Source organism: Hyla sarda, chromosome 8 (assembly GCF_029499605.1).
Source record: "Hyla sarda isolate aHylSar1 chromosome 8, aHylSar1.hap1, whole genome shotgun sequence".
In the NCBI taxonomy this organism is placed as follows: domain Eukaryota; kingdom Metazoa; phylum Chordata; class Amphibia; order Anura; family Hylidae; genus Hyla; species Hyla sarda.
In genome coordinates, this window is record NC_079196.1 from 24,888,744 (window position 1) to 24,913,429 (window position 24,686).

The following is a 24,686-nucleotide window of genomic DNA, read 5'->3' on the forward strand; positions in this document are numbered from 1 at the left end:
CCACATAAGAAGACCATATGGTAGCTGAATGACACAGCGCGGTGGTGGCGGCAGCATGAGAATAACATATAGTGGCTGAATGACACAGCCTGGAGTTGGCGGCAGCATAAGAAGACCACATAGTGGCAAAATGACACAGCCTGGAGTTGGCGGCAGCATGAGGAGACCACATAGTGGCTGAATGACACAGCCTGGAGTTGGCGGCAGTATGAGGAGACCACATAGCGGCTGAATGACACAGTGTGGAGGAGGCGGCAGCATAAGAAGAACATATAGTGGCTGAATGACACAGCGTGGAGGCAGTATGAAGAGACCATATAGTGGCTGAATGACACAGCGTGGAGGTGGTGGCAGTATGAAGAGACCATATAGAGGCTGAATGACACAGCCTGGAGTTGGCAGCAGCATGAGGAGACCACATAGTGGTTGAATGACACAGCATGGAGGTGGTGGCAGCATGAGGGGAACATATAGTGGCTGAATGACACAGCCTGGAGTTGGCGACAGTATGAGGAGGCCACATAATGGCTTAATGACACAGTGTAGAAGTGGCAGCAGCATGAGGAGAACATTCAGTGGCTGAATGACACAGCGTGGAGGTGGCATCAGTATGAGGAGACTATATAGTGGCTGAATGACACAGCGTGGAGGTGGCGGCCGCATGAGGAGAACATATAGTGGCTGAATGACACATCCTGGAGGTGGCGGCAGCATGAGGAGACTACATAGGGGGTGAATGACACAGCTTGGAGGTGTCAGCAGCATGAGGAGACCATATTGTGCCTGAATGACACAGCGTGGAGGTGGCGACAGCATGAGGAGACCATATAGTGCCAGAATGAGACAGCGTTGAGGTGGCGGCAGTATGAGGAGACCATATAGTGGCTGAATGACACAGCTTGGAAGTGACGGCAGCATGGGGAGAACATATAGTGGCTGAATTACACAGCCTGGAGTTGGTGGCAGCATGAGGAGACCATATAGTGGCTGAATGACACAGCGTGGAGGTGGCAGCAGCATGAGGAGACCATATAGTGCCAGAATGAGACAGCGTTGAGGTGGCGGCAGTATGAGGAGACCATATAGTGGCTGAATGACACAGCTTGGAAGTGACGGCAGCATGGGGAGAACATATAGTGGCTGAATTACACAGCCTGGAGTTGGTGGCAGCATGAGGAGACCATATAGTGGCTGAATGACACAGCGTGGAGGTGGCCGCAGCATGAGAAGAACATATGGTGGCAGAATGAGACAGCGTGGAGGTGGCAGCAGCAATATCAGGACTCCTGAAAGTGACATGATGACAGAGTGGTTCGGTGGGTGGCAATACCAGTACCTGGTGACAAAGGTGGGTGAAAAAAGGAGAACTTGGCATCAGATGTGTGGCATCTGGCGGGTGGCAGAACCAGAAAAGTAGCTGAGGCAGGAAGGCAGAAGAAAACAGTCTCTTTTGTAAAAGTGTTAGTGTGCACAAGTAAGTATTGAGTATATGCATTACGTAAAACGTAACTTTTAATAATATGCTTGGGATAAAATATATGCCCCCAAGTTTTTTGTTAAATCAAACCAAAGGAAAGGTGTGCAAAAAACACCATGTGCCACCTACACCACCAAGTATTGATGTGATGCAAAGACCTCTAAAAGATGGAAGGGAACAACTTATGGTCCATTATAAATGGTGGGGGTAAACACTTTTCCTGTAAGGCCCATATATCACATTATTAATTCCCTTCTTGGCAAATGTTACTCGCCCTAAAAGGGCGGTCCCACATAGGAGCCTTTCCCTATTTCCACCTACAAACACTGCCATTTCCCGGAGTTTTTAGGTTGAAATAGGGATTGGTTCCTGTGTTGGGCCACCCTTTTAAAGATGCGTAACACCTCCCTTGAAAAGGTGGAAGGTAACAATGTATTGTCCATTGTAGCAGTTGGGGGTAAGAACTTTCCCTGTAAGGCCCTACTCTTGCCCTATTAATTCCCTTCTTGGAAAGTGTTACCATAAAAAGGGCGGCCCCACACAGAAAACTCCAATTTCCACCTAAAAACCCTGGGAAATGGCAGTGTTTATAGAGGGAAATAGGGAGAGGTTCCTGAGTGGGCCGCCCTTTTTAGAGCAAGTAACACTTGCAAAGAAGGGAATTAATAAAGCGGGAGTAGAGCCTTACAGGGGAAGTTTTTACCCCCACCGGTTACAATGAATCATGCATTGTTCCCTTCCACCTTTTAGAGGTCTTTGCATCACATCAATACTTGGTGTAGGTGGCACATGATGTTTTTTGCATACCTTTAATTTTGTTTGATTTAAAAAAAAAAAAATGAGTGTTGTGACAGTGTGGCAAGGAAAGGATGTATTTCCCTAGCTAAGCCTGGGGAAACCTCCACCTGTGGCCTAATTAATGAGGTAGCATAGAGGGGAAGTCTGTTTGAAAGGAAGTCAGACAGTGTAGTTCTAGCTCTCCCCAGAAAACAGCAAGGTGGCTTTGGGGGGGAGGCAGGGGTCCTGGTGAGGAACACAGAGCCCAAGCTGTGAGTGGCCCCAAGTGTGGACGAGACAATCAGCAAGAGGTTGCAAATGCTGTGTGTGAACAGTGAGTACAAGGTTCCAGGAGGCATAAGTTTAACTGGACGGGAAAAGCACACCAGTTGGTGGTCAGGGCATGCTGGATTGTTTAGTTAGTGACTAGACGGTCTAGGGTTTTGCTTGTTCCTGTCTTATGTTTTTTTTTAACCTTCAACCTGTCTAATAAAGATGGCAAGGGGCTGGACTTGCATAAAGTACTGTTGTTTACCTGCTAATTGAAGTGGAAATGTGTCCTGTGGCGGTGTCAAGGACGATGCCAGAGCTATCTCCAGGCAGAAATCCTTACAGTACGTATATTTTATCCTAAGAAAAGTTAAGTTTTAGCTATTGAACATCCTCAATACTTAATTGTGGTCTGATGGCGAGGAATGTTTGTAACTGGGGAGCAGTACCGTAAACATGTTTTGCACTATCCATATTTATGAAGTGTTGGTGTTGCACCATGGTCAATCTACTCTGAGGCATCAGGCATTGGTGGGTGAAAATCCTGGCTGATCCATGCCTGATTCATCTTCACAAAGGTCAGTCTCTCCACATTTTTTTGTGGACAGACGAGTTCTTTTTGGGGTTACTATGGACCCCTCCGCTCTAAACACCCGCTCTGATGGCACACTGCTGGAAGGGCAGGACAGCTTTTCCCGTGCAAAATCTGCTAGTTGTAGCCAAAAAACAAATTTGGCTGCAAAGAAGTCCAGCAGATCTTCAAGATGTGTTGGCATGGTCATGTCAAGGTATGCCATCACCTGCTGGTTCAGCTCCTGCTCCAGGTCTACTTGCTGCTGATTAGTTGCTTCACTATGTGGGTGAAGAAAGCTACTCAAAAGCGACTGTAGACTCAGGCTGTTGCTGACGGAGCTGGTACTGCTTCTGCCACCCCATTCCTCCCCAGCAGCCATTGCAGTGGAAGGTGAGCGCAGAGGGCCACCTGAGTCAGACCTGCGAGAAGATGGACGATGGCGCAGATAGGCATCGGCCAACTGACTTTGTAGGATGTCTCTTTAGTAGGTCAGTTTGTCCTCCCTCTCAGTGGGTGTGAAAAGGCCCATATTTTGTGCCGGTAGCGAGGGTCAAATAAGGTGGAAAGCCAGAAATCATCCTGCTGCCGAGTGGTGACAATTCAGCAGTCACTACGCAAGCAAGTGAGCATGCATCGTGCCATTTGTGCAAGTGACTCGGGGGGACTACCTGCCTCCATCTCCATTGCATACTGCCACGTTGTGTCTGGGTACTGTGTCTCGCCTTCCTCATAACCCTCCAACTGCTCCTGCTCCTCCTCTCCTGTCACATGACTAGAAAACCGTCCATCTCACAAAACCTAAACTGTGCTCCACTGTTCCCCTCCCCTCCTCTTCCAGTTCAGCCCCCATAGGGCTTATGTGGCTGTGAAATGTTGGCGCCACCAGTCTCCAGTGCCCTGACCAGCCTTCGTTTCCTACACGTGTTGTAGGAAATGAAGCAGTCGAATTACGTCGTTCATTCCGTAATTCTGGCGGCTGACTAATAATATTGCTTCCTCAAAGGGCCTGAGCAAACGGCACGTGTCACGTATGAGCTGCCACTGGTTGACATTGAAGTTACACAGGGGAGTCCCCCTATCTGCTAGGATCATCAAGAGATCGGTGATGGCTTTTATTTGCTCATATAGTCGGTCCAACATATGGAGGGTGGAATTCCAACATGTGGAAACGTTGCAAATGTTGGGGGATGCCGTTGTGACGCTGCAGCTCAAGGAGGGTGTGCTTTGTGGTATACGAGTGGCTGAAGTGCATTCAAAGTTTCCAGTTTCCTTCCCATTGTTAAGATTTCTTGCAGATGGGGGGAACACTTCAGGAACCACTTGACAACCAGATTGAAAACATGTGCCATGCAGGGTGCATGTCTCAGGCTTCCTTGTCACAGCGCAGCCAAAATGTTCTTCCCGTTGTTGGTCACCATGGTTCCCATTTCCAGTTTTCGTGGAGTAAGCCATGATTTGATTTCTTGATGAATTACTTTTAGCAGTTCCTCCCCTGTGTGCGGATGGTATGCTGGAGGGGCACTGAGACTTGTCCGTGCAGTGGAGGCTGAGGACATGGTGGAGGATGAGGAGGCGGAGTCGCACACTGTCACAAGACCAACGGCCTGAGAGCGTGGAGGCAGAAATGGCGTGACCTGTCCAAGTTGCTGTTGTTGTTGCTGTGCAGGAACCACATTGACTCAGTGGGCTGTAAAGGACATGTATTGTCCCTGACTGTAGTTACAGCTCCACACGTCAGTGCTGCCGTGCAATTTGGTACACATTGACAGGCTCAAGGACTGGCCCACCTTATGTTCTACAAAATTGTGCAGGGCTGGTACTGCCTTCTTGGCAAAGAAATTACGGCTTGGCACTCTCCACCTTGGCTCGGCACAAGCCATCAGTTCTCAGAAAGGTGCAGAGTCCACTACTTGAAAAGGGAGGGACTGCAGCAACAGCAACTTGGAAAGGAGCACATTCAGCTCCTGCACCATTGGATGAGTGGGTGCATACTGTTGTCCCTTGGACATGGCTTTGCCGATGGTTTGCTGGCGAAAGGACTGAATCAAAGTAGGAGGAGCAGGAGCATCTGGAGTGAGATAAGATGTGTATAACATACAGCTTCCTTCGGCTGAGGTGGTGGAGCCTTGGCTGGCTGATACAGGGAGCGGCGTGCCACTGGGTGATGAAGCAGGCTGGACCACCACTTCGGAGCCACGGTTCTTCCAGGCCGCTTTCTGGTGACGCTACATATTTTGACGAAGGTCCATGGTGCCAACATTAGGACCCTGGCCACGCTTCACCTTATGCCAACATATCTTGCATGGGGCCAGGTTAACCTCCCCTGGATGCGTGATGAAAAACTCCCTCACCACTTAGTAACTGATTTTGCCACCAACAATGCACAGGTGTTCTACCCTGGGCACGTTTGGCTCCTGACTTTCCACTTCTGCCACCATGCTGACTGCCAACCATGCTACCACATTGCTGGCTCAGCTGCTGCCTCACGGGCAACCTGCAACCCTCTTTTCCTGATGATGATGAAGACCCTTCTGCACCTGGCTCCCAAGTGCGATCGGCTTCATCATTATCATGGTGTTGTGCCTGCACATCACAGATGTTCTCCTGAAGTTCCTCAACAGTGTCTACTTCAGGAGCCTGAATGCTTGCAAAACCACCTCCCACGCCACTCTCCTCATCACTATTTGCCTGCCTAACCTAGGAAGCGGTGGATGTCTCCTCTATTTCATGGCTGTCCAGTACCTGCTGACTGTCCTCTATTAGATAGTCCTCAGTAAATAGTGGAGCTGAACCCACAGCATAAGATACTTCTGTGGGGGACGGAACACCATAGGACAGAGGCAATGGGAAGACAGGGACTGCTCCCGGGCCATGCCAACTGAGGGTTGTGTCTGAGGAACCCACCGACTGTTGACTGGGGGTGTAAGATGTCGCTTGTGATGAAGTGGATAATCGTGTTAATCGATGATGGCAGATGGGTTGCTGGTCGAGACACGACCGCTAGCTGGTACCAGGAGCTCAGGCCTCTCGCCCCTAGTCTGCTGTGACCTCTGCCTCATGAATTTAGGCCTCTGCCACTTCTCTGCCTGACATACTTAGTGCGCATGTGAGAGGAGTAGAATACTTTACGGTACGCTTAAAAAAGTATTTGTGTACAACACCAGCTGGTGAGTACTTTTGCCTTGCCTTTTCCAGTATCTGGGCCCTTGAGAGTTTAACAGGTATAAAATAATACACCACTTAGATGTATGTATGTGGTATGCAGATAGGAGGGGAGAAAAATGCGCTCCAGTATGCCTAAAAAGGTATTTGTCTACAACACCAGCCGGTGAGTACATTTGTCTGGCCTTTCATAGTATAAGGCCCTTGAATGTTTAACAGGTACAAAATAGTACACCACATAGATGTACGTATGTCGTATGCACCTATGAGGGGAGAAAAATATGCTACAGTACGCTTTAAAAAGTATTTGTGCACAACACCAGTGTCACGATGCCGGCTGGCAGGAGGTGGATCCTCTGTGCCAGAGAGGGATTGGCGTGGACCGTGCTAGTGGACCGGTTCTAAGTCACTACTGGTGTTCACCAGAGCCCGCCGCAAAGCGGGATGGTCTTGCTGCGGCGGTAGTGACCAGGTCGTATCCACTAGCAACGGCTCAACCTCTCTGACTGCTGAAGATAGGCGCGGTACAAGGGAGTAGACAGAAGCAAGGTCGGACGTAGCAGAAGGTCGGGGCAGGCAGCAAGAATCGTAGTCAATAAGGCAATAGCAGGAGGTCAAGTACACAGTATGGACAAACACAGTAACGCTTTCACTAGGCTCTAAGGCAACAAGATCCGGCAGGGGAGTGCAGGGGCAGTGATCAGATATAGTCTGGGAGCAGGTGGAAGCCAATTAAGCTAATTGGGCCAGGCACCAATCATTGGTGCATTGGCCCTTTAAGTCTCAGGGAGCTGGCGCGCGCGCGCCCTAGAGAGCGGAGCCGCGCGCGCCAGCACATGACAGCAGGGGACCGGGACGGGTAAGTGACCTGGGATGCGATTCGCGAGCGGGCGCGTCCCGCTGTGCGAATCGCATCCCCGACGGCCATGACAGTGCAGCGCTCCCGGTCAGCGGGACCGACTGGGGCGCTGCGGAGAGAGAGACGCCGTAAGCGCTCCGGGGAGGAGCGGGGACCCGGAGCGCTAGGCGTAACAGTACCCCCCCCTTAGGTCTCCCCTTCTCTTTGTCCGATAACTGCCTCCCCTGGGATGAGGACACCGGGAAAGAATGGAGGGTTTCCTCAACGGCAGGCAGTACAGCAGGAGTGGGAATGGGGAGGGAGGGCAGAGGGCGAGGCCTGGCACGGGGCAGTGTGACACCAGGACGGGGGCCATGAGGAGGCACCGAGGCTTGCCTGACTGGACTGGGAGGAGGGGAGAGGCACTTCTTATGGCAGGCAGAGTCCATAAAGACCTTAGGGAGACCGGTTACAGGGGGAACCACAGGGTCACGGCAGGGAGTACTGGGAACCGGTTTAAGGCAGTCCTTGAAACAAGAGGTACCCCAGCTCTTGATCTCCCCTGTGGACCAATCCAGGGTTGGGGAATGGTGTTGAAGCCAGGGTAGTCCAAGGAGAATTTCGGAAGTGCAATTGGAGAGGACCAAAAACTCAATTTTTTCGTGATGAGGTCCGATGCACATTAGGAGGGGCTCCGTGCGGTAACGCACGGTGCAATCCAACCTGATTCCGTTGTCCGCGGAAATGTAGAGTGGCTTGACGAGACGAGTCACCGGGATGCGGAATTTATTCACCAAGGAATCCAGAATAAAATTCCCAGAGGCACCGGAGTCCAAGCAGGCCACGGCTGAGAGGGAAGAGTTGGCTGAAGGAGAAATCCGTATGGGCACCGTGAGATGTGGAGAAGCCGACTTAGCATCAAGAGACGCCACACCCACGAGAGCTGGGTGCGAGCGTGCGTTTCCCAGACGTGGAGGACGGATAGGGCAATCCACCAAGAAATGTTCGGTACTGGCACAGTACAGACAAAGATTCTCTTCCCTACGGCGATTCCTCTCTTCCTGGGTCAGGCGAGACCGATCCACTTGCATGGCCTCCTCGGCGGGAGGCCTAGGCGTAGATTGCAATGGAGACTGTGGGAGAGGTGTCCAGAGATCTAAGTCTTTTTCCTGGCGGAGCTCTTGATGCCTCTCAGAAAAACGCATGTCAATGCGAGTGGCTAGATGAATGAGTTCATGCAGGTTAGCAGGAGTTTCTCATGCGGCCAGAACATCTTTAATGTTGCTGGATAGGCCTTTTTTAAAGGTCGCGCAGAGGGCCTCATTATTCCAGGATAGTTCAGAAGCAAGAGTACGGAATTGTATGGCGTACTCGCCAACGGAAGAATTACCCTGGACCAGGTTCAGCAGGGCAGTCTCAGCAGAAGAGGCTCGGGCAGGTTCCTCAAAGACACTTCGAATTTCCGAGAAGAAGGAGTGTACAGAGGCAGTGACGGGGTCATTGCGGTCCCAGAGCGGTGTGGCCCAAGATAGAGCTTTCCCAGACAGAAGGCTGACTACGAAAGCCACCTTAGACCTTTCAGTAGGAAACTGGTCCGACATCATCTCCAAGTGCAGGGAACATTGTGAAAGAAAGCCACGGCAAAACTTAGAGTCCCCATCAAATTTGTCCGGCAGGGACAAGCGGAGGCTAGGAGTGGCCACTCGCTGCGGAAGAGGTGCAGGAGCTGGCGGAGGAGATGGTTGTTGCTGCTGTAGCTGAGACTGAAATTGCTGTAGCTGTGACTGAAGCTGCTGTAGCTGCGACTGGAGTTGCTGTGTCATGGTGGTCAAGTACGACAGCTGGTGATCTTGTTGGGCGATCAGTGTAGTGAGGTCGGCGACAACTGGCAGAGGAACTTCAGCGGGATCCATGGCCGGATCTACTGTCACGATGCCGGCTGGCAGGAGGTGGATCCTCTGTGCCAGAGAGGGATTGGCGTGGACCGTGCTAGTGGACCGGTTCTAAGTCACTACTGGTGTTCACCAGAGCCCGCCGCAAAGCGGGATGGTCTTGCTGCGGCGGTAGTGACCAGGTCGTATCCACTAGCAACGGCTCAACCTCTCTGACTGCTGAAGATAGGCGCGGTACAAGGGAGTAGACAGAAGCAAGGTCGGACGTAGCAGAAGGTCGGGGCAGGCAGCAAGAATCGTAGTCAATAAGGCAATAGCAGGAGGTCAAGTACACAGTATGGACAAACACAGTAACGCTTTCACTAGGCTCTAAGGCAACAAGATCCGGCAGGGGAGTGCAGGGGCAGTGATCAGATATAGTCTGGGAGCAGGTGGAAGCCAATTAAGCTAATTGGGCCAGGCACCAATCATTGGTGCACTGGCCCTTTAAGTCTCAGGGAGCTGGCGCGCGCGCCCTAGAGAGCGGAGCCGCGCGCGCCAGCACATGACAGCAGGGGACCGGGACGGGTAAGTGACCTGGGATGCGATTCGCGAGCGGGCGCGTCCCGCTGTGCGAATCGCATCCCCGACGGCCATGACAGTGCAGCGCTCCCGGTCAGCGGGACCGACCGGGGCGCTGCGGAGAGAGAGACGCCGTAAGCGCTCCGGGGAGGAGCGGGGACCCGGAGCGCTAGGCGTAACAACCAGCAGGTGCACAACTGCACTTGGGGTTGAGCACCTCCTATCACCTTAGACCACGTTAATGTAATAGTTCAGTGTCAAGTAAATGGTGCACCAATATGCCTTCATACAAAGCCAATATGAATAGAAAAAAAGTTAAAAAAATAAATAAAACAAATGGCACGAATGATGATCCAGACTCATTTTAGTTACAGCCAATGATTTAGTTGGTGTTGAAGTTTGATCCAGTTTTTATCATAGAGAAACAAATGCTATCAGTTGGGGAACTACTAGCAGTACTGTATAGATATTCAAGGTTCCCAAAGAGGACTCAGGGGTGACACTTGCAAATTGGACCAAGAATACTTCACGATTGCACAACTCCTGCCCTCTGGATGTGCATTGATTCCACCTAATTTCTATCTTGACATTTTGGACTAATTATGAGCTTCATGGTCAGAGTTAAAGCCTTTTCTAATCCTTTTTTAATCTATTTCAGTATTACAGTCTCAAATTTCCACCTACTACTATAAAAGAATGGGGGGCTCACAACAAGTCAAATACACGGTGGGTGCTACTGCTCAGTATAATGAAGACCTACATAACACCAGAGCAAAAGAAATACTGTATAAAGTGCACACCACATAAATATAATGTAATCAATAATCTTTATTACTTACCAAATGCAGTACAAATACACATAAAGGGCTAAAACCAAATAAAAAGCTTAACAAAGCATGACCCAACATGGGAGAGGGGCCATGAACCCCCCCCCCCCCCCCTCACCAATATCCTGTCCCTGTAATATACACACTCAGTGTGGCTGCTGTTACACAATTGCAAATCAATGTATAGCAACCGCTAAACAATTCAGAAAATTTACAAGCAGATGCAATATAACTGCTAAATAGAAAGGATGAAATAAATGCAGACAGAGTACATAAAATGACCAGATGTCGGCAGCCACAGACAGAGGATCCATGACAATGTGTACAGGAACAGGACCCCAGAACCCCACGCGTTCCGTCACGATCGGTGACTTCCTCAGGGGTCATGCTTTGATAAGCTTTTTAATTGGTTTTAGCCCTTTATGTGTATTAGTACTGCATTTGGTAAGTAATAAAGATTATTGATTACATTTTATTTATGTGGTGTGCACTTTATACAGTATTTCTTTTGCTCTGGTGTTATGTCAAATTTTCACTTGTCTCTTTCCACAAGTAAGGAATTTGGTTACTATCCAGACCAGTAGACTCCCATAGTCGGTATCTGCCATGTCCCTAGCTAAACTGCCAGTAGACAGTAGCTGAACCACCGCAAAAGTTACTAGAAATGCTAAAGTCAAATTCATTAAGAGTATTGCCACCTAAACTATGGCAAATGAGAAGAAATTGACTCAACACTGATGTTAAAATTGAGACATTCGCCAGTATATCCTCATATAAAGGACATACCAGAGCCCGCACACCAACGCCAAGGTTTCTCAAAATGGCGGGACCTAATGCTAATCCTACCCGCGCCATTTTGAGAAACCTTGGCGTTGGTGTGCGGGCTCTGGTATGTCCTTCATATGAGGATATACTGGCGAATGTCTCAATTTTAAGATCAGATTTGAGGGATAGCCAATGTCATTGTATACATCTAACACAGTAGTGCACCCATATTCCTGTATTGTATTATTCTAATTGTTACACATCCACACAGTTTATCTGGTGTAGGATTCTATTGTGGCACTTGTAGTCCGTAGTGTTGCTCGCGAATATTCGCAATTCGAATATTATTCGCGAATATCGCATATTTGCGAATTCACGAATTTCGCGAATATAGCGCTATATATTCGTAATTACGAATATTGTTTTTTTTTTTTTTCTTTTTTTTTTTTTTTTTTTCTTCACAGTACACATCACAGTGATCACCCCTCTCTACTTCCAGCTTGTGTGGTGTAAAGAAGGCTCTAATACTACTGTGCGAGACTGGCGTGCGAAAATTCGCATATGCGAAAATTAGCATATGCTAATTTTCGCATATGCGAACTTTCACATATGTTAATTTCGCATACGCGTATTTTCGCATACGCGAAAATAATACGAGAATATAACGAATATGCGAATATTCGCGAATATATGACGAATATTCGTCCATATATTCGCGAATATTCGCGAATTCGAATATGGCCTATGCCGCTCAACACTAGTAGTCCGCTGCAGGCATCCTCCATTGCATGCATTTTTATGCTGGGGATCGCCCCTAGCAACAGACCACAAGGGCAGGATCTGCTCCCCCAGTATAAATGCACAACCGCATTTGGGGTTGAGCACCTCCAGCCATTTGAGACCACATTTTTTGTTGTTTGTTTAAATTTTATACTTGGAGGTGTGTAAACTCCATAGTTAATGTGCCTTGTATATCTTCCAGGCAGCATTAAGGTAGCACCTGTGAGGCCATGCATCTATATCAGCCAACTCAGGTGGGGCTTGCAGTCTGCCTCCCTCCTCCCATTGTATGTGTGCTCAGTCACGCTGGAGGGTACCTGGGAGGAGGCTGTGAGTCGACCGAATGCTGCCGTAATTGCCCACTGGCCCCTGTTTTGCTTATCACGCACAGGTAGGATTAGCGTTTTGTCCCTCGCCATTTTGAGAAACCTTGGCGTTGGTGTGCGGGCTCTGGTATGTCCTTCATATGAGGATATACTAGCGAATGTCTCAATTTTAACATCAGTGTTGAGGGATAGCCAATGTCAATGTATACAACTAACACAGTCAGGGCTGGAGTGGACTACCGGGATACCGGGAAAATTCCAGGTAGGCTGCCCGCCCCGTGAGCTGGCAATGGCTGGCCCGTGCTTGGCTGCCCAATTGTAGCAGCAGTGCGGGCCGGCCGCCGCCTTACACTAGCATGCAAGGTCCTGACACTTGTATCAGGACCTTGTATGCATAATGCAGCGGCCGCTGAAAGTTTTTTAGGAGGGGCGGGAGGAGCTGGCATCTCTGTCACAGGCCGCTTTTGTAAACTCCATCTGCAGTGCAGCCTGTGACAGGGATGGTCGGAGGTCTGTGCAGGAAATAGATATCGCAGGGGACTTACCCTCCTCTTCCCCCTCAGCTGATTGGCAGTTTCCCCTGCTCTGCTTGGGTCATGTGACACCAAAGCATCACATGACCCCAGAAAGCAGGAAGTGCCTGGAGAATACAGGAGCCCAGCAGCGCAGGACGGCTTCTGAGGAAGGTAAACTGGGGGGCACTCTGTGTCCCCCAAACTCCCCCCCCCCTCCACACACCATCTCTGTCCAACCTTTTTCAGCATCATCCCTCCCCCCTTCCCAGCACAATCCCTGCTCAACCCCCCCCCCCCCCTTTTCTCACCAGGGGTGCCTCCAGCTGTGGCAAAACTACAACTCCTAGCATGCTGGCAGTTGTAGTTTTGCAACAGCTGGAGGTACCCTGGTTGGGAAACACTAAAATAGGACATAGATCAGTGTTTCCTTAACAGGGGGCCTCCAGCTGTTGCAAAACTACAACTCTCAGCATGCTGGGAGTTGTAGTTTTGCAACAGCTGGAGGCACCCTGGTTGGGAAACACTATAATAGGACATAGATCAGTGTTTCCTTAACAGGGTGCCTCCAGCTGTTGCAAAACTACAACTCTCAGCATGCTGGGAGTTGTAGTTTTGCAACAGCTGGAGTCACCCTGGTTAGGAAACATTGATCTATGTCCTATATCAGGGGTACTCAACTGGCGGATCGCGGTATAGATAAGGACTGTGTCCGCCAGTCATTCGGACCATCCGCTGGATCTCCCCTTATTCATTTGTAGCTGTGTCTTTAAGACGTCAATACAAATTAATAGCCGCGGCCCGGAGTGAGGGAGCGCTGTGTCCCTGCCTTGCGCTTCTCCTATGATGCAGGTGGCACCATTAGCTGCCTGCATCATCTGCTCTGGCCAGGCCTGACTAGAAGAGGCCAGAGCAGCAGAGCAGTGCGGGACCTGGAGGGCGATCCTAAACTCTAAGGTAAAAATTTGTGTTCTCCCATCTGTGACTCTCCAGTTATTGTAGAACTACAGCTACCATCATGACCTTCTGTCTATGCATGATGGGAGTTGTAGTTTGCAACAGATGAAGAGTTACAGTGGCAAAGTTCATGTAGGGGCACAGTTTATATGGGGGCACAGTGGCATCATTAATTCTGTGGGCACAGCGGCGTCCTTAATTCTGTAGGTACGGTGGCATCCTTAAATCTGGGGGCACAGTGGCATCCTTAACCCCTTAACGACGCTCCAGCGATATGAAGCATATGTATCATATATATATCATATCGCTGTATCAATATGTATGGGTGCGGACTTCCGTGTTCGCGACCGCCCCCTCGTGATTTCACGCCCGGCCCCTCGTGATGTCACGCCCACCCCCTCAACCAAAGTCTATGGACTTTCATTGAGGGGGTGGGCGTGACATCACGAGGGGCCGGGCGTGACATCACGAGGGGGCGGCCACGAACACGGAAGCCCGCACACAGCGTTTGGAGTAATGAACTTCCGGACGCTGCGAGCGGAGCTCCGAAAGGCAGGGCAGTGCACAACCCCTTTAACCCCTTAAGGACGCAGGACGTAAATGTACGTCCTGGTGAGGTGGTACTTAACGCACCAGGACGTACATTTAGGTCCTGTGCATAACCGCGGGCAACGGAGCGATGCCCGTGTCATGCGCGGCTGATCCCGGCTGCTGATCGCAGCCAGGGACCCGCCGGCAATGGCCGGCGCCCGCGATCTCGCGGGCGTCCACCATTAACCCCTCAGGTGCCGGGATCAATACAGATCCCGGCATCTGCGGCAGTGCGCGATTTGAATGAATGATCGGATCGCCCGCAGCGCTGCTGCGGGGATCCGATCATTCATAACACCGCACGGAGGTCCCCTCTCCTTCCTCCGTCTGGCTCCCGGCGTCTCCTGCTCTGGTCTGAGATCGAGCAGACCAGAGCAGAAGATCACCGAAAACACTGATCTGTTCTATGTCCTATACATAGAACAGATCAGTATTAGCAATCATGGTATTGCTATGAATAGTCCCCTATGGGGACTATTCAAGTGTAAAAAAAATGTAAAAAAATGTAAAAGTAAAAGTAAAAAAAAAAGTGAAAAATCCCCTCCCCCAATAAAAAAGTAAAATGTCCGTTTTGTCCTATTTTACCCCCAAAAAGCGTAATTTTTTTTATAGACATATTTGGTATCGCCGCGTGCGTAAATGTCCGAACTATTAAAATAAAATGTTAATGATCCCGTACGGTGAACGACGTGAACGAAAAAAAAAATAAAAAAAAGTCCAAAATTCCTACTTTTTTAATACATTTTATTAAAAAAAAAATTATAAAAAATGTATTAAAAGTTTTTTATATGCAAATGTGGTATCAAAAAAAGTACAGATCATGGCGCAAAAAATGAGCCCCCATACTGCCACTTATACGGAAAAATAAAAAAGTTAGAGGTCATCAAAATAAAGGGATTATAAACGTACTAATTTGGTTAAAAAGTTTGTGATTTTTTTTAAGCGCAACAATAATATAAAAGTATATAATAATGGGTATCATTTTAATCGTATTGACCCTCAGAATAAAGAACACACGTCACTTTTACCATAAATTGTACGGCGTGAAAACAAAACCTTCCAAAATTAGCAAAATTGCGTTTTTCGTTTTAATTTCCCCACAAAAATAGTGTTTTTTGGTTGCGCCATACATTTTATGATATAATGAGTTATGTCATTACAAAGGACAACTGGTCGCGCAAAAAACAAGCCCTCATACTAGTCTGTGGATGAAAATATAAAAGAGTTATGATTTTTAGAAGGCGAGGAGGAAAAAATGAAAACGTAAAAATTAAATTGTCTGAGTCCTTAAGGCCAAAATGGGCTGAGTCCTTAAGGGGTTAAGGGGTTAAAGGGGTACTCTCCTTGAAAACATTTTTTTAAAATCAACTGGTGCCAGAATGTTAAACAGATTTGTAAATTACTTCTATTAAAAAATCTTAACCCTTCCAGTACTTATCAGCTGTTCTATGCTCCACAGGAAGTTATTTTCTTTTTGAATTTCCTTTCTGTCTTACCACATTGCTCTCTGCTGACACCTCTGTCTATTTTAGGAACTGTCCAGAGTAGGAGCAAATACCCATAGCAAAGCTATCCTGCTCCGGACAGTTCCTGAAATGGACAGAGGTGTCAGCAGAGAGGACTGTGGTCAGACAGAATAGAAATTCAAAAAGAAAATAACTTCCTGTGGAGCATACAGCATACTTAATAGAAGTAATTTACAAATCTGTATAACTTTCTGGCACCAGTTGATTAAAAAAAAAAAAAAGTTTTCCAGGGGAGTACCTCTTTAAACTTACTTAGTAAACCATACCCCACCCCCTCAAGCATTTATTGTATATGTTTGGGGTGTTTAATCAAAGCTGCACCAGCAAAAGCTCAAAAATATTTGTGCAAACAAAATGTTTGCAAAAAATATGCTAAATAACCAAACATTTAAAATTATTGGTAAGTGTATTTATTATTTTCTCATGACAATGGTGACCATCAAGAGGTGGGATATATTGGGCAGCAAGTGACCAGTCAGTTCTTTAAGCTGCAAGCAGGAAAAATGAGCAAGCGTTAAAGGAGTATTCTGGGATTTTTTTTATTTGACCATGCTACAGGGGCGGTAAAGTTGGTGTAGTTTACAACATAGTGTCTGTACCTGTGTTTGATAGCTGGTCTTGCAATTAGTAAGTGATCTTTGTTCATTTTTACCAGCATACAAAATGAGTGTTGTCTCTGGCTTTTCCCAGGTTGCAGTGCAACCCAAAAACATTACGTCGCTAGTTAAGTGTTGAAAGGGAGCGTGGCTGTTCTTTGGGTTAAAGAACAGGGGTTCTTAAGGACCAGGCCATTTTATACCTTAAGGACCGGAGCGTTTTTTGCAATTCTGACCACTGTCACTTTAAACATTAATAACTCTGGAATGCTTTTAGTTATCATTCTGATTCCAAGAATGTTTTTTCGTGACATATTCTACTTTAACTTAGTGGTAAAATTTTATGGTAACTTGCATCCTTTCTTGGTGAAAAATCCCAAAATTTGATGAAAAAAATGAAAATTTTGAATTTTTCTAACTTTGAAGCTCTCTGCTTGTAAGGAAAATGGATATTCAAAATAAAACATTTTTGGGTTCACATATACAACATGTCTACTTTATGTTTGCATCATAAAATTTATGAGATTTTACTTTTGGAAGACACCAGAGGGCTTCAAAGTTCAGCAGCAATTTGGAAATTTTTCACAAAATTTTCAAACTCGCTATTTTTCATGGACCAGTTCAGGTTTGAAGTGGATTTGAAGGGTCTTCATATTAGAAATACCCCATAAATGACCCCATTATTAAAACTACACCCCCCAAAGTATTCAAAATGACATTCAATAAGTGTATTAACCCTTTAGGTGTTTCACAGGAATAGCAGAAAAGTGAAGGAGAAAATTCACAATCTTCATTTTTTACACTCGCATGTTCTTGTAGACCCAATTTTTGAATTTTTGCAAGGGGTAAAAAGAAGAACATTTTTACTTGTATTTGAAACCCAATTTCTCTGGAGTAAGCACATACCTCATATGTCTATGTTAATTGTTCGGCGGGCGCAGTAGAGGGCTCAGAAGGGAAGGAGCGTCAAATGGTTTTTGGGGGGCATGTCACCTTTAGGAAGCCCCTATGGTGCCAGGACAGCAAATAAAAACCCACATGGCATACCATTTTGGAAACTAGACCCCTCAGGGAACGTAACAAGGGGTAAAGTGAACCTTGATACCCTACAGGTGATTCACGACTTTTGCATATGTAAAAAAAAAAAAAAAATGTTTTACCTAAAATGCTTGGTTTCCCAAAAATGTTACATTTTTAAAAAGGATAATAGCAGAAAATACCCCCAAAATTTGAAGCCCAATTTCTCCCGATTCAGAAAACACCCCATATGGGGGTGAAAAGTGCTCTGCTGGCGCACTACAGGTCTCAGAAGAGAAGGAGTCACATTTGGCTTTTTGAAAGCAAATTTTGCTCTGGGGGCATGCCGCATTTAGGAAGCCCCTATGGTGCCAGAACCGCAAAAAAAACCCACATGGCATACCATTTTGGAAACCAGACCCCTCGGGGAACGTAAAAAGGGGTAAAGTGAACCTTAATACCCTACAGGTGTTTCACGACTTTTGCATATGTTAAAAAAAAAAAATGTACCTAAAATGCTTGGTTTCCCAAAATTTTTACATTTTTAAAAAGGGTAATAGCAGAAAATACCCCCAAAAATTTGAAGAACAATTTCTCCCGATTCAGAAAACACCCCATATGGGGGTGAGAAGTGCTCTGCTGGCGCACTACAGGTCTCAGAAGAGGAGTCACATTTGGCTTTTTGAAAGCAAATTTTGCTCTGGGGGCATGCCGCATTTAGGAAGCCCCTATGGTGCCAGGACAGCAAAAAAAAAAACACATGGCATACCATTTTGGAAACTAGACCCCTCGGGGAACGTAACAAGGGGTAATGTGAACCTTAATACCCCACAGGTGATTCACAACTTTTGCATATGTAAAAAAAAAAAAAAAACATTTTTACCTAAAATGTTGGTTTCCCAAAAATTTTAGATTTTTAAAAAGGGTAAAAGCAGAAAATACCCCCCCATAATTTGTAACACAATTTCTCCCGAGTACGGCGATACCCCATATGTGACCCTAAACTGTTGCCTTGAAATACAACAGGGCTCCAAAGTGAGAGCACCATGCACATTTGAGGCCTAAATTAGGGATTGCGTAGGGGTGGACATAGGGGTATTCTACGCCAGTGATTCCCAAATAAGGTGCCTTCAGCTGTTGTAAAAGTCCCAGCATGCCTGGACAGTCAGTGGCTATCTGGTAATACTGGGAGTAGTTGTTTTGCAACAGCTGGAGGCTCCGTTTTGGAAACAGTGGCGTACCAGACGTTTTTCATTTTTATTGGGGAGGGGAGGGGGGCTGTGTAGGGGTATGTGTATATGTAGTGTTTTTTACTTTTTATTTTATTGTGTGTTAGTGTAGTGTAGTGTTTTTAGGGTACAGTCACACGGGCGGGGGTTCACAGCCGGAGGCATACTACTTTGGCTGGGGATGCTGGGGATTGTAGTTATGCAACAGCTGGAGACACACTGGTTTGCTACTTAACTCAGTGTGCCTTCAGCTGTTGCAAAACTACAACTCTCAGCAATCACCGACAGCCAATGGGCATGCTGGGAGTTGTAGTTATGCAACCAGCAGATGCACCACTACAACTCCCAGCATGCCCTTAAGCTGTTTGTGCAAGCTGGGAGTTGTAGTTACACAACAGCTGAAGGTACACTTTTCCATAGAAAGAATGTGCCTCCAGCTGTTGCAAAACCATAAGTCCCAGCATGCCCATAAGTGCATGCTGGGAGTTGTGGTGGTCTGCCTCCTCCTGTTGCATAACTACAGCTCCCAGCATGCCCTTTTTGCATGCTGGGAGCTGTTGCTAAGCAACAGCAGGAGGCTGTCACTCACCTCCTGCTGCTGCTTGATCGCCGCATAGGTCAGTCCCGCCTCCGCCGCCGTCGTCGCTCCTGGGGCCCCGATCCCAACATTAACGCCGGGGATCGGGGTCCCCAGCAGCAGGGGTGCACGTCCCGCACCCGCTCATGTCCTCCGGAAGAGGGGCGGAGCGGGTGCGGGAGTGACACCCGCAGCAGGCGCCCTGATTCGTCGGCTGGTAATCCGGCCGACGAATCAGGGCGATCGTGAGGTGGCACCAGTGCCACCTTACCCCTGCAGGCTCTGACTGTTCGGGGCCGTCTCTGACGGTCCCGATCAGCCAGTAATTCCGGGTCACCGGGTCACTGGAGACCCGATTGACCCGGAATCGCCGCAGATCGCTGGACTGAATTGTCCAACGATCTGCGGCCATCGCCGACATGGGGGGGCATAATGACCCTCCTGGGCGATATGCCGCGATGCCTGCTGAACGATTTCAGCAGGCATCGGGCACCGGCTCCCCTCCGGCTAGCGGCAGGGGGCCGGGAAAGGACAGGACGTACTCCTACGTCCTCGGTCCTTAAGGACTCGGAAATGGGGGCGTAGGAGTACGTCCATTGTCCTTAAGGGGTTAAATGCATAAAGCAACCTGGGTGAGAGGGAGATCATTCTCCAGAGGGCTTCAGGGAATTGTACTTTCAAGAACAGCACACATAGAAGGGAGTGTAGCTGTGCTGCAATGGGTGGGGTGACTTATTTGTCCGACCTCACACATGCAAACAAGGGATTCTGGGACTTGTAGTTGGAGGGAGGGAACTCCAACAGGGAATATCCATTTTATAAAAAGAAAGCAGCAGCAGCGTTATGGGGAAATCAGGACAAATCAGCCATTTAGCCTCAAGACAAGCACAGACCCTTTCTAAGCATGTCCATTACTGTCTGACATGTAAGTACCAAAGTCCCCTTACAGTGCATAACCCCTTAAACCCTTAAGGGACCTTAAAGGGGTACTCCGCCCCTAGACATCTTACTTCCTATCCAAAGGATAGGGGATAAGATGTCTGATCATTGGGGTCCTGCCGCTGGGGACCCCACTCTATCTCGGCTGCGGCACCCCAGACATCTCATGCATGGAGTGAACTTCACTCCATGCCAGATGATTGGCGATGCAGGGCAGAGGCTTGTGACGTCATGATCATGCCACACTTATAATGTCACGGCCATGCCCCCTTAATGCAAGTATATGGGAGGGGGCATGATGTCACGTCCCCTCCCGTAGACTAGCATTAAGGGGTGTGGTCATGAGGTCACGAGTGGGGCACAACCGTGACAACACGAGCCTCAAGCGCTGCACCCGACGCTCTAAACCCCGGGTGCAGCAGGGAGATTGTATGGGTCCCCAGCGGTGGGACCACCACCATCAGATATCTTATTCCCTATCCTTTGAATAGGGGATAAGATTTCTAGAGGCGAGGTACCCCTTTAAAGACCAGGCCAATTTTTGTTTTTGCACTTTCGTTTTTTCCTCTTTCCCTTCTAAAAATCATGACACCTTCAGTTTTGCACCTACAGACCCATGTAAGGGCTTGTTTTTTGCGTCACCAATTGTACTTTTAAATGACATCAGCTATTTTATAACATAATCTGTGGCAACTCAAAAAAACTTATTTGTGCAGTGAAATAAAAAAAGAAAAAGCGCCATTTTGTAAATTTTGGGTGCTTTTGTTTCTATGCAGTGCATTTTTGGGTAAAAAGAACACCTTATCCTTATTCTGTAGGTCCATACAATTGCAAAGATACCTAATTTATGTAGGTTTTATTTTATATTACTTCTTAAAAAATAAAAAAATAAATAAAAAATGATAACCACATGCACCAAAGTTAGTATGTTTAAAATTGTCATATTCTGACCCCTATAACAGTTAAATTTTTTCACATATGGGGCTATATGAGGACACATTTTTTGCACCAGGGTCTGTAATTGTTATGAGTACCACTTTAATGGGACTTTTTGGTCGCTTTAGGGTTAAAGAAGTGACCAAAAATGCACAATTTTGGATTTTGGTACAGTGACCCCCCGACCTACGATGGCCCCGACATATGATCAAATGCGATGCTTTTTTATGTCGGGCCATCGCATTAAGTGCTATCCGGCAGCGCAAAATGCTTAAGCTGCTGCCGGATAGCAGCTTAATGTGCCCCGTGTGGTGCGGTGAGTATTACTTACCCCTCCACGATGCTCCAGGGTGCCCTTCGGGTCCAGCGCTGGTCCTACGGTGTCTTCTCGGCCATCTCCGGTGACGTCAATACGCTGTTGCGCACGCCGTCCCGTCATCCAATAGGAACGGCGGACGCAGCGGCGTAATGACGTCACTACGCAGGCCCAGTAAGGCCTTGCTGAAGACAGCGGAGGACCGGAGAAGACCAGGAGAGCCCAGCGGAGGCCCGGGGTCACCATCGGGAGCGGCGGGGACACCATCGGGAGCGGCGGGACGCGGTCCGGAGCGGCGGGGACAGATGAGTACAGCTTCCTATACTTTACATTGCACGAATCCCTCAACATACGATGTATTCGACAAACAATGGCTCGTTTGTAACAAATTACCATCGTATGTTGAGGGACCACTGTATTTTTTTTATGTGTACGCCATCGACAGTGCGGTTTAGTGAACCTTATATTTTAATAGTTCAGACATTTACGCATCTGTTGGTACCACATATATTTATGTTTATTTTTTATTATTTTATTTTTAAAAATGGGAAATGTGGGGTGATTAAAACTTTTATTAGGGGAGGGGCTTATTCACATTTATTAACTTAAAAAAAATAATAATAATTATAGTCCCCATAAGGGGCTATACCATTTAATCCTTTGATTGATTACACTGTTCAATGCTGGGCTTTGGCTCAGCATTGATCAGTGTTATCGGTGCTCCATTGCTCCATCCTGCCATGGCTGGCTGGGAGCTTCAGAGCACCAACCGGAGAACGATGAGGAAGGTAAGGGCCTTCCTGCCTTCCTCTCAGCTGTTTGGGACATTGCAATTTCACTGCTATGGTCCCGATCAGCTCCGCTGAGCTGTCAGGATCGTTTTTTTAACATTTCAGATGCCGCAATCAACTTTGTGTGGTACACCCCGGGGGTTGTAGGGTAGTTGGGGTGTTGCTATTCTGGATAATAAAGGGCGCTGTTAACCCTTGTCACTCATGATGCCAGGGTGCGGGTTAAATACTGTAATGGTGCTGGGCCTATCTCCACCCTTCCCAAGAGCGATAGGTGAATGCGTAAAAAATGGATTGTCCACAACCACTGTTTAACTGAAAACTTGCAGGAACTTTTACTGAAGATTTTCTGTAGCAGGTAATAGCAATAACAGTCCAGATAACAGAGTCTATTTCTAGTTGATCAGCAATTGACAGTTGGTTGGGATCAGATAAGCTCAATTTAGCTGTTAGAAGATTCTGTAGCATAGATCCGCTGGATTTAGGGGTGTATTTAGGTCCAGTGATCTTGCGGAGAGTAGCGGGGAATTGTAGGTGTACAACAGCTTTGGTGTAGGCCGAGGCCGCAAGGCTTTGGCCTAGTAAACGTACTTGAAAGTTGCGGAGGTCCTACCTCGTTTAGTGACAGCAACCCAAGAGACAGAATAATGGCCGCAGCTCCCTTATATGGGCAGGGCTGGCCGTTTTGGATTGGTCCATAACAACTGTCACACACCATTACATGGCATTGTGGGTGAACATGTGACACAAGAACCACCTAAGGTCCTTCAACATACCATAGAGTTCTGAATAACGGGTCACATGACCTAAGGTCCTGTGACGCCAAACAAGTGAGTAATGCAATATACATATTTACAATTATAATTTCTATAAATATTAACTTACTAAGGGGTGACTAGGGGCTAACTAGGGAAGCGGACCCCGACATTTCTAGGGACTCTGACTTTGGGGACCACCCCCCCCCACCAAGGCACAGTATGAAATACGGTGACGGGACACCACATTTGTTTGCAGTGTATAAAGGGTTTCTGCTGGGCATCAGCCCGGTCAGTGATCTCCAACATTAACTCTGGGTCCTGGCTGCTGAGCGTGCTGCAAACAGCAGTAATTGGACCAGGGTGTACAGGTACCCCCTGCATCCTTAACTATCGGGATGTAAGGGCGTACTCATACGCCCTGCATCCTTAAATGGGCACTGTCACCAACTTTATTTTTTGATATGTTGTAGTACTTATGTACTACAACATATCTCTAATATACTAATATTTTTTTTTCATTAAAAAGGTTTAATTTACATTTAAAAACCGGCTATTGAAAAAGGACTGATTTTGGAGATGCAATCAGTCCTTTTTCAGTTAGGCTGCACTTGCTCCCTGCCTGTCAATCAGACAGGCGGGAGCGAGCACATTGGCTCCCCGGCCACTGGCTGGGAGGCCACTCTTCCCGCACATTGCTGTCGCCGCCTCGTTGCCGCCGCTGTCCCTGCACGCCCGCTGCCGGACTCTGCAGTAACTGCAAGTGTAATGAGGGAACAGGGTATGCGGGGCGGGGGAGGAGGGAACGGGCTAGTGCCATAGCGGGGGGGGGGGGGGGGGTTTAGCAGGCTAGCAAAAAAAAATAAAAAATAGGATGGTGGGAGCTACCCTTTAATGGGTTAAATGATCTGAAAGACTATGACAAGGGCCAAATTGTGATAACTACATACCTTGTCAAAGTATCTTGACCAGGTCTTGTGGGGTGGTCCTGTTGAGTAGTGGTTTGTACTTGCCAAAAGTGACAGGGGAAATAGTGACAGGCTCATTGATGTGTGAGGGTGAAGGCTAGCCTATCTGGTCCAATCCCACTGAAGAACTATTGTTGAATTCATTGTTGACAATGCTGTAAAAAAAAATTTAACTCTTAGTTAACTAGCAAAGTAAAATGCACATCAAATCAGGCACAAATGTTCCAGTAAAATCCAAGAAACAAATCCAGATTTTCAAGCAGATTTGTTTTATATGACAAAACTTGTGATGTATTTTTCCAACACATCTGAACCATAGGAAATGTAAAATATGTGCACCTTATCCATAAGTGTATATCACTTCAAATAGACTGTATCTGCCATATTCCAATTGCAACAGCTGGATGCCCACGATTCCGGGACCACTGCTGCACGCGCGCTGTTAGCACCTTATTCATACGTGCAATCCGCACCACCTGTTACCTGCATCCTCTCACAGTCCCGGTCGGCAGAGTTACTCCTGGACATCATCCTCCCCAAGGCCGGACGCCTCCCATGCCAGCCCAGGACACTCGGACCCCCGGAGATTCAGCCATTCACCCAGCATACCACCCAGGCGGGCATTGATATCCAGAGTGCCGGACTCAGCCGTGCCAGCCCGGACCTGAGGACTCCAAAGGAGGGTGAGTGGTGCTGTGCACCGAGACTTGGCATCTTCATCGCTGAC

General features: G+C 47.7%; 2 long non-coding RNA genes across 2 annotated transcripts in view; one reads left to right on the forward strand and one right to left on the reverse strand.

Annotated features, from left to right (window-relative positions):
- The window catches only part of LOC130284633 (uncharacterized), a 53,585-nt gene that overhangs the window by 9,752 nt on the left and 19,147 nt on the right, over positions 1-24,686 (forward strand). The window lies entirely within an intron of this gene.
- LOC130284634 (uncharacterized) overlaps positions 16,251-24,686 on the reverse strand; it is a 42,359-nt gene continuing 33,923 nt past the window's right edge. The window contains exons 2-3 of the long non-coding RNA XR_008847105.1: positions 23,942-24,114; positions 16,251-16,323 (exon numbers count right to left, since the gene is read on the reverse strand). This is a non-coding gene — a long non-coding RNA (uncharacterized LOC130284634). The remainder of the gene's footprint in view (positions 16,324-23,941; positions 24,115-24,686) is intronic.